Source organism: Ipomoea nil, unplaced genomic scaffold (genome assembly GCF_001879475.1).
Source record: "Ipomoea nil cultivar Tokyo-kokei standard unplaced genomic scaffold, Asagao_1.1 scaffold0317, whole genome shotgun sequence".
In the NCBI taxonomy this organism is placed as follows: Eukaryota; Viridiplantae; Streptophyta; class Magnoliopsida; order Solanales; family Convolvulaceae; genus Ipomoea; species Ipomoea nil.
The window spans coordinates 4711594-4728004 of NW_017616745.1; the positions used below are offsets into that span (position 1 = coordinate 4711594).

The window sequence follows — 16411 nt, forward strand, 5'->3', positions numbered from 1 at the left end:
TAATGATTCTTTTTCTTATACTGCTTATTGATTTTTTTTCCATTTTTCAGAGTGTAGAAAAAAATTCCCATGGCTAACATTTCCTTCCATTCATTTTCATTTTTCCATATTATTATTAATTTCCTTCCCAATATTATTCTATATTGTTAGGGCGTATGGTATCGTTCCATTCATTTCTATTTTTTCATATTATTATTAATTGTTTAGGCGGAAACTTGTAAAGGAGGTTATTATTTTTATTAATTAATATAGAATATAGATTACCAATTAAAATTAAAGCTTTTATTATAATTGAACAATAATATTACCAATTATTATTTGAAGATTTTGTAAAATAATAAGTAAAATTGTATTACGAATAGGAAAATATATGTACTTTAATTTTAATTTAAATTATTAATAATTAATTCTATTTTATTTTTTAACAACATCTTCCTTAAAGATTAATAGTAAAATAAAGTTAAATTATTAATAACAGATTCTATTACATTTTTTACACAGAATTTTTCTTAAAGATTAATATAGTAAAATAAAGCTGAATTATTAATAACCGATTCTATTACATTTTTTTACGCAGAATTTTTCTTAAAGATTAATAGTGAAATAAGGTTAAATTTTTAATAACCAATTCTATTCTATTTTTTATGCAAAATCTTCCGTAAAAGCGTAATAGTAAAATATCTTAATGATTATTTTCCTTACACTGCTTATTGATGATTCTTTTCCATTTTTCAGAGTGTAGAAAATATTCACATGGTTAATATTTCCTTTCATTATTTTTCATATTTTCATATTATTATTAATTTTCTTCCCAATATTATTATTAATTATTTGGGCGTACAGCTTCCTTCCATTCCTCCCAATGAAGAATTGAGCATTGACTTCATAACTGTCAAAACCGGCACCATGAGAATAAAACAACTTAGCAAATCAGAACTTCAAAAGTCTGATTACTTCAATAATCAACGCAAAGAACTAAGAAGATTATAATAATAGTCAATTGATGTATTAAAGGCGATTACTACTATATCTTGTCGTGTATATTACAACAGAAACACTTAACCACTCCCCATTCTCCAATCACCCATGAGTCGCACATTTTATTGTGTGGCACTTTAAATTCTTGACTAATGACAGTATAGCAAAAAATGAAGAGAGAGATTAGAGGAGTCAGCACTCAGCATCCCTTTAAACGGGCAGGAGTAGGCACCACTCAAAGCGAGATTCACATGAGGCTGTCTTTCATCAATGATAATGAAACTTCAATAGAAGCAAAAAATCAATATATGAAATGGACTTGGAGTAACCGTAGAAATATTCAGAATAAATCATAATCTAGGCATATGATATGAATAGCTTTTTGCTGAAAAAAATATTAAATTTGGACAACACAACCATGAAAAACATATTGTATCTAATCCAATCAAACTACTTGGATGCTAAACCTACCGTTAATTTCGAAACGCGGCTGAACTGAATGATCAAGGCTGAAGACCTAGTGGGAAAAAATGGATGCAATATAAAATGAAGACTTATAATTTTTGTAGTCATCAACTCATTGTATTTATAGGTGAAAAATATGAGAATTATAAATTTGTAAAAATTTTCAAAAAGAAAGTGTATTTATTTATTTAAGGTATTGCCCTAATCAATTCATTATATTGATATTCCTAATCAATTCATTATATTAATATTCCTAATTAATCTTATTCCTAATTAATTCATAATATTGATATTACTAAATTTCCATTTTTCATTTTCTTACCAAATAAGCTTTATTAAGTATTTGACCAATAAAATATAAAATATTTAATTAATTTGACTACAAAAGTTTGGGCGAGAAAATGAAATAGGAGGATTTTACTTATATATATATATATAGATTATTATTATTATTATTATTATTATTATTATTATTGTTGTTGTTGTTGTTGTTGTTGTTGTTGTTATTTTAATTTTATTTTATACTTGAACAATAATATTATCAATTATATTATATAATATAATACCATATATAATATTACCAATTAATAGATTTTATTTAATTTCCATTTGACATTTACTTACCAAATAAGTTCCATTTGACATTTACTTACCAAATAAGTTTTACTACAAAAGTTTTGGGGGGAAAATTTGTTAGGAGGATTTTACTTTTATATATATATATATAGATTTGATGCACAGAGGCATTTGCGATATTGGGTTTACACCTGCTGAAATCAAGAATGGCGTAAAAAGACCAAATTACCCAAGACGGCCGGAGGGGGTAAATCGACTAAAAATAATTAATTTCAAGGACTAAATTGATGAATAAGCGATTGATGGACAACATTGATAGTTAGCTAATAATTGAGGGACCAAATCGTTAATTAACCATTATTATTATTATTATTATTATTATTATTATTATTATTATTATTTCATACAAAGGATATTAGATTATACGACAATATATAGGAAAATAAAAAGTATTAGGAAGGAATATAATAAAAGAAAACTCTGCCTAAGAAAGCTACTTCTCTTCCCAAAGCCTTAATTAAATGCAAGAGTAAATAAGCCTGCTCCATCAATTAAGATAGATATTTCCAACATGTACATACTTATATTTCAATTTAGCTGTTGTGAAGTATACTCTTAACTTTAAATTTTTTGTGCGTTTTTTTTTTTTTTTTTTTTTTTTTTTTTTTTTTTTTTGTCTTAAGCAACATAGTGCATAAACCTTTATTGTAATTCTTTTTTTTTTTTTTTTTGTAAGGCCAATTCTCTAGATAGCAACATGTTAATAGATATACTTAGAAATTTTAGGTCATTACCTACCTTGAGACATGCTATAAATTACATCAAATGATCAATCTCTTTAAAAAAAAAAAAGTGGGTGAGCTCTTTGGATTTAGTAAATGAGATCTAAATGGGTGGTATCTAAAATTACTTCCCTAGCTTAGCATGGGAGGAGGAAAATGAAAAATTTGGATATTATTGCCTTATTGGGATAAAGTTGAGGTACAATACACACAAATTGTTTTGAGGATTGAGATCAATTGAGAATAATATATTTGAATGATAATAGATCAATTGACATAATTGATGGTTTTTGGGTTTTCGGGCCCAAGGAGGTTCAACACAACCTTTGGTTGGAGGATACACCTTTCATAATAAGGCTACTAAAATAGAAGAAATATGACTCGATGATTTTTACGTGGAAACCGAAAGGTGAAAACCACGGGCCTTTTTGGGCAGTGCCAAGCCTAATTCCACTATGTATTTTGTAGGTGTCTTTGTACATGTTGTATGGCTATTTTGTATATAGAGATGGAGTATGCTTCTTTTGGTAGAATGGAGTCTTCTTGATAACCTTCTTGTTGTGTATGTGAAATTGCCTTCTCTTGGGAGAGTGGTGTAGTATTCTATGAGAGAAAGGATGGTGAGTGGGAGGATAATATTTGGGAGAGTCCTCCCATGTGTGTAGGTGAATGAGTGGATGATCCCTTGTGCTCTTCTTCCCCTTTTTATAGCTAGCCCATCCCCAAAAGTGTCCGTTGGACCATTAGTAGGGTATTGATGGGTGATAATTAGGGGGTTATGGGTATTAAGTTGGTTGATAAAGTGTCTAACGGCTAGTTAGTAAGTAGGGTAATGATTAGGTAATAATAGGGTAGTAAATAGGTTTCATGGGTGATAATGTAGGAATAACGGCTAGTTAGACCGACCCCCTACCCGTGCCGACCTCCGGGTCGAGCCGACTCCTGGGTCGAGCCGACTCCTCGGTTTGACCCATATCTCTTTTGGGTTTGCTCCATTTTCTTCTTGGGCTTTTCTTCTTCGTCTGGGCTTTATCTACTTTCTTCTTGGGCCCCGAGCCCATGGGGTTCACACCCCATCAACTAGTCCCTCACTTTTCTATGTCTCGTACTCAGCAGGGCATGGAAAAGTATATTGTCTTGCCTCAAAATTTCCCTTTATTAGCCCCCTCGATTTTTGCCGACTCTTTATTCAACATTCTACACGACTCCATCCTCATGACTTCTCTTTGTTTGCCGTATGACCGACTGCTTCAGTGGATGTGACCTTCTGGCTCTGAGCCCCTTTCTCTTTAGCCGTCGAAGTGAATCTTGGCTGTAACTTTTTCTTTCTCTAATAAACTTCTAAGGGTTTGGACCCTCGATTCCTTCTTTATTCGCCGAGTCCCTCAGTTGAGGCGACTCTTCGGTGATATCTTCTTTTCCTTTAAAGTCTTTTTTGAGTTTCACCCCTCCTTTTTTGTTGTGAAAGATATCAATACCAAGGAAATACTTCTTCGGGGCAATAGTTCGTCTCCGTCAGCGTTTATTTCCGCTCGTGCCTCGGCTTCCACTTGGCACAATCGTCTGGGTCATCCTCATAACCGTGTTCTTAGCCATATACTTCGTTCTTGTTTGGTTAGTGGGTCTCGTGATAATATTCGTTGTCATAATTCTTTATGCAATGCGTGTCAATTAGGCAAATCTGCCCGTTTTCCCCTCCCCCGTGTTGCTTCCTCTAGTTCTCAAGTCCTAGATCTTATTTACACAGACATTTGGGGTCCTGCGCCCACTTTATCTACTTCTGGCTTCCGTTATTTTGTGATCTTTGTGGATGACTATTCCCGTTATACATGGTTCTTCCCTATGAAATTAAAGTCTGATTTTTATGTCATCTTTGATAAATTTCGTACTCTTGTTGAACGGTCCTTTAATTGCAAAATAAAGGCCATTCAGTCTGATTTAGGTGCTGAGTACAAAAAGTTGCATTCTTTGTTTGTTCAATTAGGAATTCAACATAGACAATCATGTGCCTATACACATGAACAGAATGGTCGTGTTGAACGAAAACATCGTCACATTGTTGAAACTGGTCTAGCTCTTCTAGCTCATGCCTCTGTTCCTTTGAAATTTTGGGATTTTGCCTTTGAGACTGCTGTCTATTTAATTAACAGAACGCCATCTTCTGTATTCAATAACTCCAGTCCTCATCTCCTGTTACATAAATCCCCTCCTTCCTATCTTTTTTTTCGTGTCTTTGGGTGTTTATGCTACCCTCATCTTCGGTCATATAATCGTCATAAGATGTCATACAGGTCTTCTCCGTGTGTCTTCCTAGGTTATCCTGAGTCCTTTAGGGGGTACAGATGCATGGATTTACATACTAATAAGATTTACACATGCAGGCATGTCAGATTTGATGAAGAAGTTTTCCCCTTTGCTACTAAAACTTCTTTACATGATCTATCTACTCCGTTTTCTGGACCTTGGGCGGAATCTGTTCTCATTCATAGCACACCTATTCCTGCCGTGTCCAATGATGAGCTGCCAGAACCGCCGCTACCTGCTTCATTCGAACCAGCCGTGGATCCCGGACAGGCTGCCTCGTCGGGTGATCCTGTGGAGCCTGTTGCTCGCCGGCGAGGCCGTCCACGTGGGCGGTCCATCAGGCCCAATGTTCGTACTCACTCTATGGCCACTCGCAGCAACGCAGATGCTCCTCTTTTTGCTCTAGCAGCTCAAGTGCATCCCACGGAACCCACATGTTACTCTCAAGCTGTCAAATATCCTGAGTGGCGTGAAGCCATGGACCAAGAATTCAATGCTCTCCTGCATAACCACACATGGTCTCTAGTTCCACCCACTGCAGGTATGAATATTATTGGCTGTAAATGGGTGTTTCGTACGAAGAGAAAGGCTGATGGTGCTATTGAAAGGCATAAAGTCAGGCTGGTTGCGAAAGGTTTTAATCAGGTTCCAGGTCAGGACTTCTTCGACACTTTTAGTCCAGTGGTAAAGCCTACGACTGTAAGACTCCTTCTATCTCTAGCTTTATCATCTGGGTGGTCTATCAAACAGCTAGATGTTCATAATGCTTTTCTGAATGGTAATCTGGCTGAAACAGTTTATATGAAGCAACCCCCTGGTTATATTGATGCTAACTTTCCGAATCATGTTTGTTTGTTAAAAAGATCTCTGTATGGGTTAAAACAAGCTCCCAGAGCTTGGTTTAATCGACTACATACGTTCTTACTATCGGTTGGCTTTCAAGCATCCAAGACAGATGTCTCTCTGTTCTATTACTCTAAAGACTCTGCTTTGGTTTATCTATTGGTGTACGTGGATGACATTCTTGTAATGGGAAGTGATCAGGGTATTATGTCTCAGCTCTTGTCCAAACTGTCTGCTACATTCAAAATCAGAGATCTTGGTGAACCAATTTTTTTTCTGGGTATTAAAACAGTTAAGAGTGACAATGGGATTATTTTATCTCAACAACGATATATGAATGATATTTTAAAACGGGCTGGAATGTCTGAATGCAAACCCCTTTCTACACCTATCTCTGTCTCGAAAACTGCCCCCTTCAATTCATATCTATATGATGATCCCACACAGTACAGGAGTCTAGCTGGAGCACTGCAATGTCTCACTGTCACACGACCTGACCTATCCTTTGCAGTTAATCAGTTATGCCAGCATATGCATGCTCCCACCATATCACACTGGGAGCAGCTCAAACGGGTACTCAGGTATGTTAAGGGAACAGTTGATCATGGTTTACGCATACGACGGTGCTCATCTAGAGACATTCATGCTTTCTCTGATTCTGATTGGGCTGGTTGTCCTGACGATCGAAAATCCACGAGTGGTTTTGCTGTTTTCTTGGGGAGTAATCTTATATCATGGGTTTGCAAGAAACAGAGAACTGTTGTCAGGTCATCCACTGAGGCTGAATACAAAGCTCTTGCAGATGTTTGTGCTGAGGTTCTATGGATTATGTCATTATTGCGTGAGATACAGATTCCGGGTATTTCCATTCCAAAATTATGGTGTGATAATCTATGAGCTACATATATGAGTGCCAATCCAATCTTTCATGCCCGCACCAAGCATGTGGAGATTGATTATCATTTTGTTCGTGATCGAGTAGCTTCGGGCGATATCCAAGTCAACTTCATCTCCACAAAGGATCAACTTGCTGATATCTTCACCAAAGCTCTGCCTGGACCTAGATTTTCTTCCTTAAGGGACAAGCTACAGGTTACTAGTATACACTGTGCTTTAGGGGGAGTATTAGGACTCTATGTATATAAGTCTGTTTAGAACTTCTTATCCTTGTCACATTGTGACTCTCTACTTCTTATCATTGTCACACTGTGACTCTCTATTCTATATATTCACATCATCTGATCTCATTGTAATCAAGTTCAGAAAATATAATACAATCAGTTCTCATCTTTCCGACCGGAAATCTCCCTTTTCCAACCACTTTTTGGTGGTCGGAAAAATGCAGATTTTCAGCAGTGAAAGTTAATTGTGGTTAAATCTGGAAAACTTGATAAATACTTGATTAAACTTAATTTCTCTTACCTATTATATTTATATGGCCTGCCTGCTTGAGTAGTTGAGTATGTTGAATATAATATGATTAGGCACATCATATCGATCAACGTCCTGTCCCAAACAATAATATAATTCTTAAATAAAGAGCATACTATACGGATGGGAGGCCATTGCAGTAAGTAGCTGTGAGCTGCAGGCTGCATTGTGCTTAAAAAACATATATGAAGTTGACCTATATTATATATATACATTATGTGTCCTAGTTTTCCATTGTCTTTGTGTAAAACTTTACCCTGGCCTGTTCCATAGGGTATGTAGTTGAGGTTGAAGATCAGAGGCCTTTCCTTTTACTCCACAAAAGCTCGTGCAACCGGCTAACATGAAGAAGGCAAAACTTGAAGCGCAGACATTATATTGAATTGGAATCCATCCTGGTTCGTTAGGTTTCTGCAACTAGCTAGAGATTTTGTTATCTCAAAGGATACGATAGATGGTTCTACGATAATCACTACAAAAAAGCACGAAAATAGCGACGGAAAAATCCGTCGCTAACATAGGAAAAATCCGTCGCTAAAGTGAATAGCGACGGATTTGATCCGTCGCAAAAAGTGGCGTCGCTATTCACTAACGACGCAGTCTAGTTCCGTCGCTACATTTAGCGACGGATTTTTCCGTCGTTAACCTAAAAAAAATCCGTCGCTATTTCCCTCGCCACGACGATTTGAACGACAAATTTTGCAAGAGAATAACAACGAAATATTCCGTCTCTAAATTTAGAGACGAAATTTTCCGTCGCTATTTCGTTATTATTTTCAAATTTTGCAAGAGAATAGCAACGAAATATTCCGTTGCTAAATTTAGAGACGGAATTTTCCATCGCTATTTCATTATTATTCTTTGATGTTAGAAAGTATTTAGCTACAGATTTGCTACAATTTTTGTCCGTCGCTAAATTTTTAAAATTTTTTTAAAAAAAATATGCTACTAATTATCCCATACCTACAATAATCTTATAATATAGTACTTCAATAATATAATTACAAAATATATTATATTAAGACATTCAAACTCAATAACATAACAATAATATAGAATTGTAAAATGTTACATCGTTAAAAAATATATTAATACACACAATCTAATTGTTACCTTAAAGTACACAATGAATTGACAAGACTTCTAATTAAATCAAATAACTAGAACACCTAAAAGACTAAGACCAGCAACTACTAAGCAATTCTAATGTAACTAAAATATTTATTAAATAATTAATAAAAGTATTGTTGCCTTCCTGCATCATATCAATGTCCCCAGCTCGCATCAGATGGTCCTTCCACCCCTTCTTTCATGGATATGTGTTGATAAAATTGAACATAAGGTATTCGCAGAAAATCAAGAACAGAAACAACCTACAAATTCAATTGAGAAATAAAATATTCATACAAGTTGTGTCAACTGTCAACATGTGTTCAAACAAATGATTCCAAGGTATTCACAGAAGAAACAATAACTGAAAATGCCTCCCAACTCCAATAGTATTGGTAATTTGTGAAACTAGAAAAACTGAATAAGACATCTGATGAAAAGAGATAAAGCTTCATGTGAATCCTATACATGTTACAATTATGACAATGATGACTGCTAAAGCGATGCTCCGACTTCAAGTGTTCAAGACATCAAAGATAACTGTCAAAGAAGTTATTGCACTCAATAATAACAATAAACAGTTCAAAATCACATCAATTCATTCATTTCTTAACATCAGAACCTGAGCTAAAATGGTGCAATTTGTATAGCCTAAAGTTACCTAATGAATTATCATCTTTAAGCCTGAAGTTGTAGGAATAAGGAAAGATTGCGGTGTGAACCTGGGAATGATGACAGTATAAGCCAAAGAAACAATTATAAAAAGAAATAGCTGGTAAAAATAAGCTTAAAATTAGAGGCCTGTATTAAAACAGAATATGGGATAACTTACAAGATTAAGAAGGGCCTTGTATGGAGAATCATCCAATAACAATGTGTTTGACTCATCAAAGTCTCCTTTATCCCAAGGCAATAACTTACAGGATTAAGAAGAGTCTTGAATCTGGTCATGGTACTATGAGACATATCCTGCAAAACACAGCACATAGAACTCAGAAACTTGTTGTGTAAAGCTGAGAAAATCAATAACCAGTTAATGAACTTAGTTTTATAACAAACTTCTATTTTAGAGGATTTGCAAAAGACAAAGGAAAAAATAGCTTAGAGGTGTTTTTATCTGTGTTAATATTAGAAGAAAAACACCCGAACAGACAGTGTTCATGCACCTTTTAGATCATAATAATGTGATTAAAGCAAGTAAGTCTTATTTCAGTTACCCCAAAAAAATCCTAAAAGAGTGGCCAATCAATCAATGAAAAATATTGGTGGGGGTGACACAAATAAAATGAAGCCCAGAATTTTCCATGCGGCTCTAGAAGATTTGAATAACGAAAGGTACCTAGCAAAATAACAACTTGTGCTTCAGATCTCCCAATAAATAATTCACCACTGGAACAATAATTTTCATGCATATATATGCTACTTAGTGCATTATGAAAAGGGACAGGGAGAAATGATAGAAGATCATACAAGACTAATACGAAGAAATTGACAAAGCAAACATCAAAAGTAAAGTTGAGTACTTGGATCTACGAGACCAGATTGCCACATTGAATCTCTCAAAGCAAAACTCCAGAAAATCATCACAGAAGGGTCACCATAAATTTTAAGTTGCAAATAATTAGAAAAGAGGACATAAGCATACTAACGCCATGCAAAAAATAGACATACTTAATTTTAATGGAGAAGTATGTTTAATTAAGCCTACTAACACCATGCGGATTTTAGGTACACATGTTGCTTAATATGATATGATGACAATTGACTATGCTCAAGTTGTAAAACACATAACATAATTAGTGATCACATAAAAAAAATAGCCATGAAGTAACTCACCATCTTTTTTATACGTAAACCAAAATGTATTCACCCCACACCACCAATATGGATAATATACAAACAGAATAATAAAAATAAAGAAAATCCCAATCCATAGCCAAGGAGTCTGGTGTACATAACCATCACAAACTCAGTTCCAAGATTAACCATTCCAGTCAGAAATTCATCTAAGCAAAGCCAAGCAGAGAACCATTCCAGTCAAACCAAGTTGAGCTCATAGGTTCTTAATTAAGCATGCTTTTGATTAATTCTGCTTTTATTGATTAATAATACTGGATCTTATGACTTCAAACGTATCAATTGATTAATACTGGATGTTATGACTTCAAAAGCAGAATTAATTCAAAAGCAGGATTTAATTTAATTAATTAAAGCAGAATTAATCAAAGAAGGAAATTAGGAATACAGAATTGATTAATACTGGATGTTATGACTCCAAACGCTAGAATTCCTGTTATGACTAGATAATTCTGGACAATGCCAAGATGAGTACTTAAGATGGATTCCAGAAAAGAATAGAATTTGCAATAAAATCCAAACAGAAGTCCAGCTAAAAAGAATTAAAGCCAGCCAACCAATGCCACATAATCATCACAATCAAATACTTTAATAATTTTCCTCCTATCTCAAGATCAGGGAAAAAAATAGAGATTAACAAAGATTACCTCGAGTGTTTGAACCCAATTCGAGGATGTATACAACGTCGCAATCCGATCCTCCTCTCTGGTTCTGGACTCCACGGTCTGCAGCGGGTAGGCGAGGTGACTGTAGGCGGTGGGTAAGGGAGGCGATGGTCGACGGCGGGTGGGGAGGCGGCAGGCGGCTATCGGCGCAGAGGGTTAGGGGAGCGTCTGAATTGGTCAGGTCGACCTATTAGGGTTAGGGACTTAGGGAGAAACTAAATTGGTTTTATACGTTCAAATATAATATAATACGGAGTATTTCTTAAAGTTAGTGACGGATTTTAAAATCCGTCGTTAAAATGAAAAAAAAAACTTTATTTATAATTAGCGACGTATTTAATGCCGTTGCTAAAATGAAAAATCAATACGACTTGTAAATTTAGTGACGGATTTGAGTATCCGTCGCTAAACATAGCGACGGATACTCAAATCCGTTGCTAACTGGAAATACAAAAAAAAATACTTGAATATTTAGCGACGGAATCATAAATCCGTTGTTAGTTTGTCGCTATTTTTTGCGCCAAAGTTTACCGCTAAAATTAGCTACGTTTTTAGCGACAGAAATATTTCGTCGCAAAAATTCCTCGCTAATCCGTCGCTAATCCGTCACTAAATGCTTATTTAACAAAAAAAATAAAATTCGTTGCTAAGTTGTCGCTATTCCGTCGCTAATTTAGCAACTGAATAGGCCCGTCGCTAAATCCGTCGTTATTTTCACATTTTTTTGTAGTGAATGCTGAAGTGAGTTGGTAATGAACTTGGAAATGTTACTAATTCGGTTTTATTTGTTTCTGCTTAGGTTCTTGTTTCGGAGCTGATTGGAAAGAACATTCTGCTCTACTTAAAATGGAGCCTTCCATGCCAAGAATTTCTGCCAAAACTTGTGAATTGAAGCCGGCATACCAAGAAATCAAGGCCAATTCAAAGATGCATGATAGAGAAGCATTTGAAGTGATTGTTATAAAAATTGGAGTGACTGCAATAATCATGCAAGCTAAGTGAGGAATTGAGATCTTGACGCGTGTAATCACTTTCTAAGTTTTAAATATCTTTCAGAAAAAAGTAACAAGGTTCCAGATTTAAACTTATTTGAGATACAAGAAGATGAATGAAATTTTTAAGTTCTTTGTTTAAGAATTTTCAGTAAAATTGTAAGATTGTGTCAAATATATTAGTATACTACCATTACTGAAAATTATGGAATTTCCGACCACCTGAAAATGATCTTAAATTAAGTTGATACCAAAAAGTCCAAAAAGTGGTCGGAAATAGCAACAAAGGTTTTTCCGGATACCAAAAGTGGTCGGAACAAGGCTTTCGACTTGATTTAAGATCATTTTCAGGTGGTCGGAAATTCCATAATTTCCAGTAGTGTACAAGTTAAATGCATGTGTCCTTTCAAATGTTTCTCCAAATATTTATAGATGTAAAATGTGACTGTTAGGAGAAGTTACGGCAGTTTAAAATATATATATATATATGGAAAAGGTTCAAATGCGGCGATGTCCTTAGGTGCGGCGGTGCGACGGAATTTCATAATACACCAACAGTGTAAGAGAAACACACCACAATGAGATGCAAAAAAATACCAAAAAATACACAACAGATCCAAAAAAACACCATATATAACTCACCACACCCCAATGGTGTATTTTCGAACACGGTATGGTGTTTTTATTCACACCTAATGGTGTGTTTTTGGTGATGCGTACCTAATTTGTGTATGTTTTTGTGGTGCATTTTCCTAACATTGATGATGTATATTTGTTGAACTTTTGGTGACACCGCACTGCCACACCTAAGGACATCGCCGCACTTGAACCTTCCTCTATATATAAAATAATATGTCTGCAACGGAAATAGTATAAATGTATCTATGTAAGTTAAGTATTGCATGCAAATAATAATGTAAAGTTTATATATATATATATATATATATATATATATATATATATATATATATATACATATACTAGTATTTCATATGCGCGATGCGCAAAAAATAGGTGCCCAATATTAATATTTTATATTAAAATTTTAAATTTATTTAGATTTTAGATATTTAAATTATTATAAATAATAATAATAATAATAATAATAATAATAATAATAATAATAATAATGTAAAACATTTCTATAAATTTAATATTTATATTTTAAGAAATAACTAACATATAACCCCAATATATAATGTGTATATTATTATTATTATTATTATTATGATTATGATTATTATTATTATTATTATTATTATTATTATTATTATTATTATTATTATTATTATTATTATTGAAAATGAGAAAATATATTATGGATGCATGTACATGGTAGCAATAATGGAAAAGATAACGGAAGTTATAACGTTAGGGGTATGTTTGTCCAAAATATTGTATAGTACAACATTTATAGCATAATGTATCATAAAACTTAACAAAAAAAACGGACATAAATGAAGGGTATAACCTTCATCCACACTTATTATGTTATTAGATTAGGTTTAGGTGCGATTGGTGCGCCTAGGTGCAGTTGTGAGGTTAAATCTGAGTCATTGATCTTGCTTAAATCAACGTTTAGGATTACCAAAATTTAAAAAAAAAAAAAAATAATGGTGGCAATTTGGTAATTTTTTGTATCTAGGTCAAATTTAAGGTGCGTGGTTTTTGTGTTTAATGTGCGTGGATTCTGTGCTTAATGTGAGTAGTTGTTGAAATTTAAGGTGCGTTGTTTTCCTTCTTAAGGTGCGTTGTTTTCCTTCTTAAGGTGCATGATTTGTATGCTTAAGGTGCGTCAGTTGTGTGAAACTTAAGGTGAGTCATTTTAAAACCTTAGGTGCGTGGTTTGTGTTTTTAAGGTGTTTTGTATTGTTCTTAAGGTGCGTGGTTTGTGTACTTAATAAAGTGAGTGATTTGTGTTCTTAGGGTGCTTTAATTGTGTGTTTAAGGTGCGTGGTGATTTGTGTATTTAAGGTGCACAATTTTAATGTTTAAGGTGCGTCCTTCGCACAACCGCATGGAAACCTTCCCCGCACCTGAACCCTTATATATATATATATATATATATAGAAATTAGTTCATATGCGGTCATCATCTTCCATACGGTCGTGTGGCCTAATCTGCATCGTACGATCATTTGCATCCAAAGGCGCGAGAAAATCTCAATGCACCATGTATCACTTGCAAATGCACCACACAACACTAAAAAATGCACCACACACTAGCATGTAATACACCTCGTTGATGGGTCTATTGAACCCATCGACGGGTTTGACACCCTCGTTAAGTGGTGTAATACAAATCAATGTATCATTAATCACTCAAATATGCATCATATAGCACTTAAAAATGCACCACAGAGCACTCAAATATCACCACACGCTAGCACTCGATAACGGGTCTATTGAACCCGTCAACGGGTTTGACATCCCCGTTGAGTAGTGTAATACAAATCAATACACCATTAATCACTCAAAAATATACCATAGAGCACTAAAAAATGTACCACACACTAGCACGTAATGCACTGTCAAAATATTAAAACAAAAGAGGTAATTAAAAAAAAAATTACCCTAGAAATATAGGTATAAATATTGTTGGATATGAACGAAAAATAAAACACATCGAAATTTTATTAAAAATATTCATAACAAAATATGAACATAATTAATTTGATAAAATAATTTGAATAGAGAACACATTATAAATTACACATCTCATTTTTAATATAAAAGAATGTTATATATAATGGGATTATGTTTTTTTTTTTTTGAATGTTACTGGCCGTATTACATTGTAGTATCTATTCATATACTTTCTCAAGTTACTGAAACACAAAGAACCAATAACGCCTCCACTGAGGCTCGAACTCGTAGTAACCTTCCAAATGGAAGTCCAACCCGGATACCATTAGACCACATAGTCTTGGTATAATGTGATTATATTGAAGTTAAGAGAAAGTATTAAATTGTGTTAATGCCAACAAAGGATTCAAACAACTTTAGACCTTAACTATAACCAAACATATGCTCTACCAACTAATCTATCTCATTTCTTGTTAACATTTATCTCTTTCGTTATACTAATACTAAAACTTGTATAATATATATATATATATATATATATATATATATATATATATATATATATATATATATATATATATATATATAATAACACTCAAATGTGGTCATGTGGTCGTGTGGCTGAATTTTAGAATACACCAACAATGTTAACAACATGCACCAACAGTGTAAGGAAAACACATCACAATGAAATGTAAAAAAACATCAAAAAATACACAACAGACTCAAAAAATACACCATATAACTTACTAACCCCAATGGTGTATTTTCGAACACTGTATGGTGTTTTTACTCACACCAAATGGTATGTTGTTAGTGATACATATCCAATTTGTGGTGTATTTTTCGACATTAGTGGTGTATATCTTACTTAATTATTGGTGTATTCTGAAAATTGCCACACGACCACACGGGAAGGGATCGCCTCACCTGAGTGCGACCCTATATATATATATATATATATATATATATATATATATATATATATATATATATACAACTATTATACATGGGGTGAGGGTGGGGAGGGGGCAGCGGTCCCCTGCCCTCCCTTTGGCTCCGTCCATGCTCTCAGCGATAAATCAAGTTTTTCAATGAAATGGGGAGAGGTCCTTATTACAAGTTATAAAAAAACATATATATTTTTATACATCAATCTTGTTTAAATAAAAAAAAAATACATAAAGAAATAGAGAATAATATATTTAAGTGCTATCAGATCAATTGACATCATTTTTATGAACATTGAGTTTTGAACCTTAATTTGTTTGTTTTATAAATAATCATATAATATTATTTTTTTGAATTTAAGTTCATAAACATATATTTTTTATACATTAATTTTATTTAAATAAAAAAAAAAAAAAAAAAAAAAAAAAAAAAAAAAAAAGAGCCTCAATCCCAATCCCAGTAAAGTGTGTTCCTAAACTGACAAAAAATAGGATTAAGACAAGTATAAATATTCAAGCGGTCTCCCACTCTACTCATACAAAATTACTAATTACAAAACCTTGCATGTCCTACTCCGATTCACTCAGATCCTACGTAAATATGAAGAAGAGTTTCTGTGATCGCTTTACACCTCGCGACTATGAGTTGCTCATGATTCTCTTCCGTTTCATTACTGGGATTGGTTGGTATGACACAAATATTCGGCATGAAGATCTGTACGGGGAAAAAGAGCCATGGGAGTTATACCGCTGGGATTCGCATGAGAAATATCAATACTTTTTCACTCAGTTGAAGAAGAAATCCAAATCCGCATTAAGATTTGACCGCACAGTGGGGAAAAAGCATGGCACTTGGCACGGTCAAGATAAAGG

The 16411-nt window shown here is 33.9% G+C and overlaps 1 long non-coding RNA gene across 1 annotated transcript; it reads right to left on the bottom strand.

Moving 5' to 3' along the window:
* Positions 1-8412: 8412 nt before the first annotated feature.
* Positions 8413-11199, bottom strand: LOC109167206. Its single transcript, XR_002051806.1, has 4 exons — positions 10994-11199; positions 9322-9458; positions 9151-9211; positions 8413-8752 (listed from the first exon to the last, which is right to left on the bottom strand). It is a non-coding gene; the product is annotated as an uncharacterized LOC109167206 (long non-coding RNA).
* Between the last annotated feature and the right edge of the window lie 5212 nt (positions 11200-16411).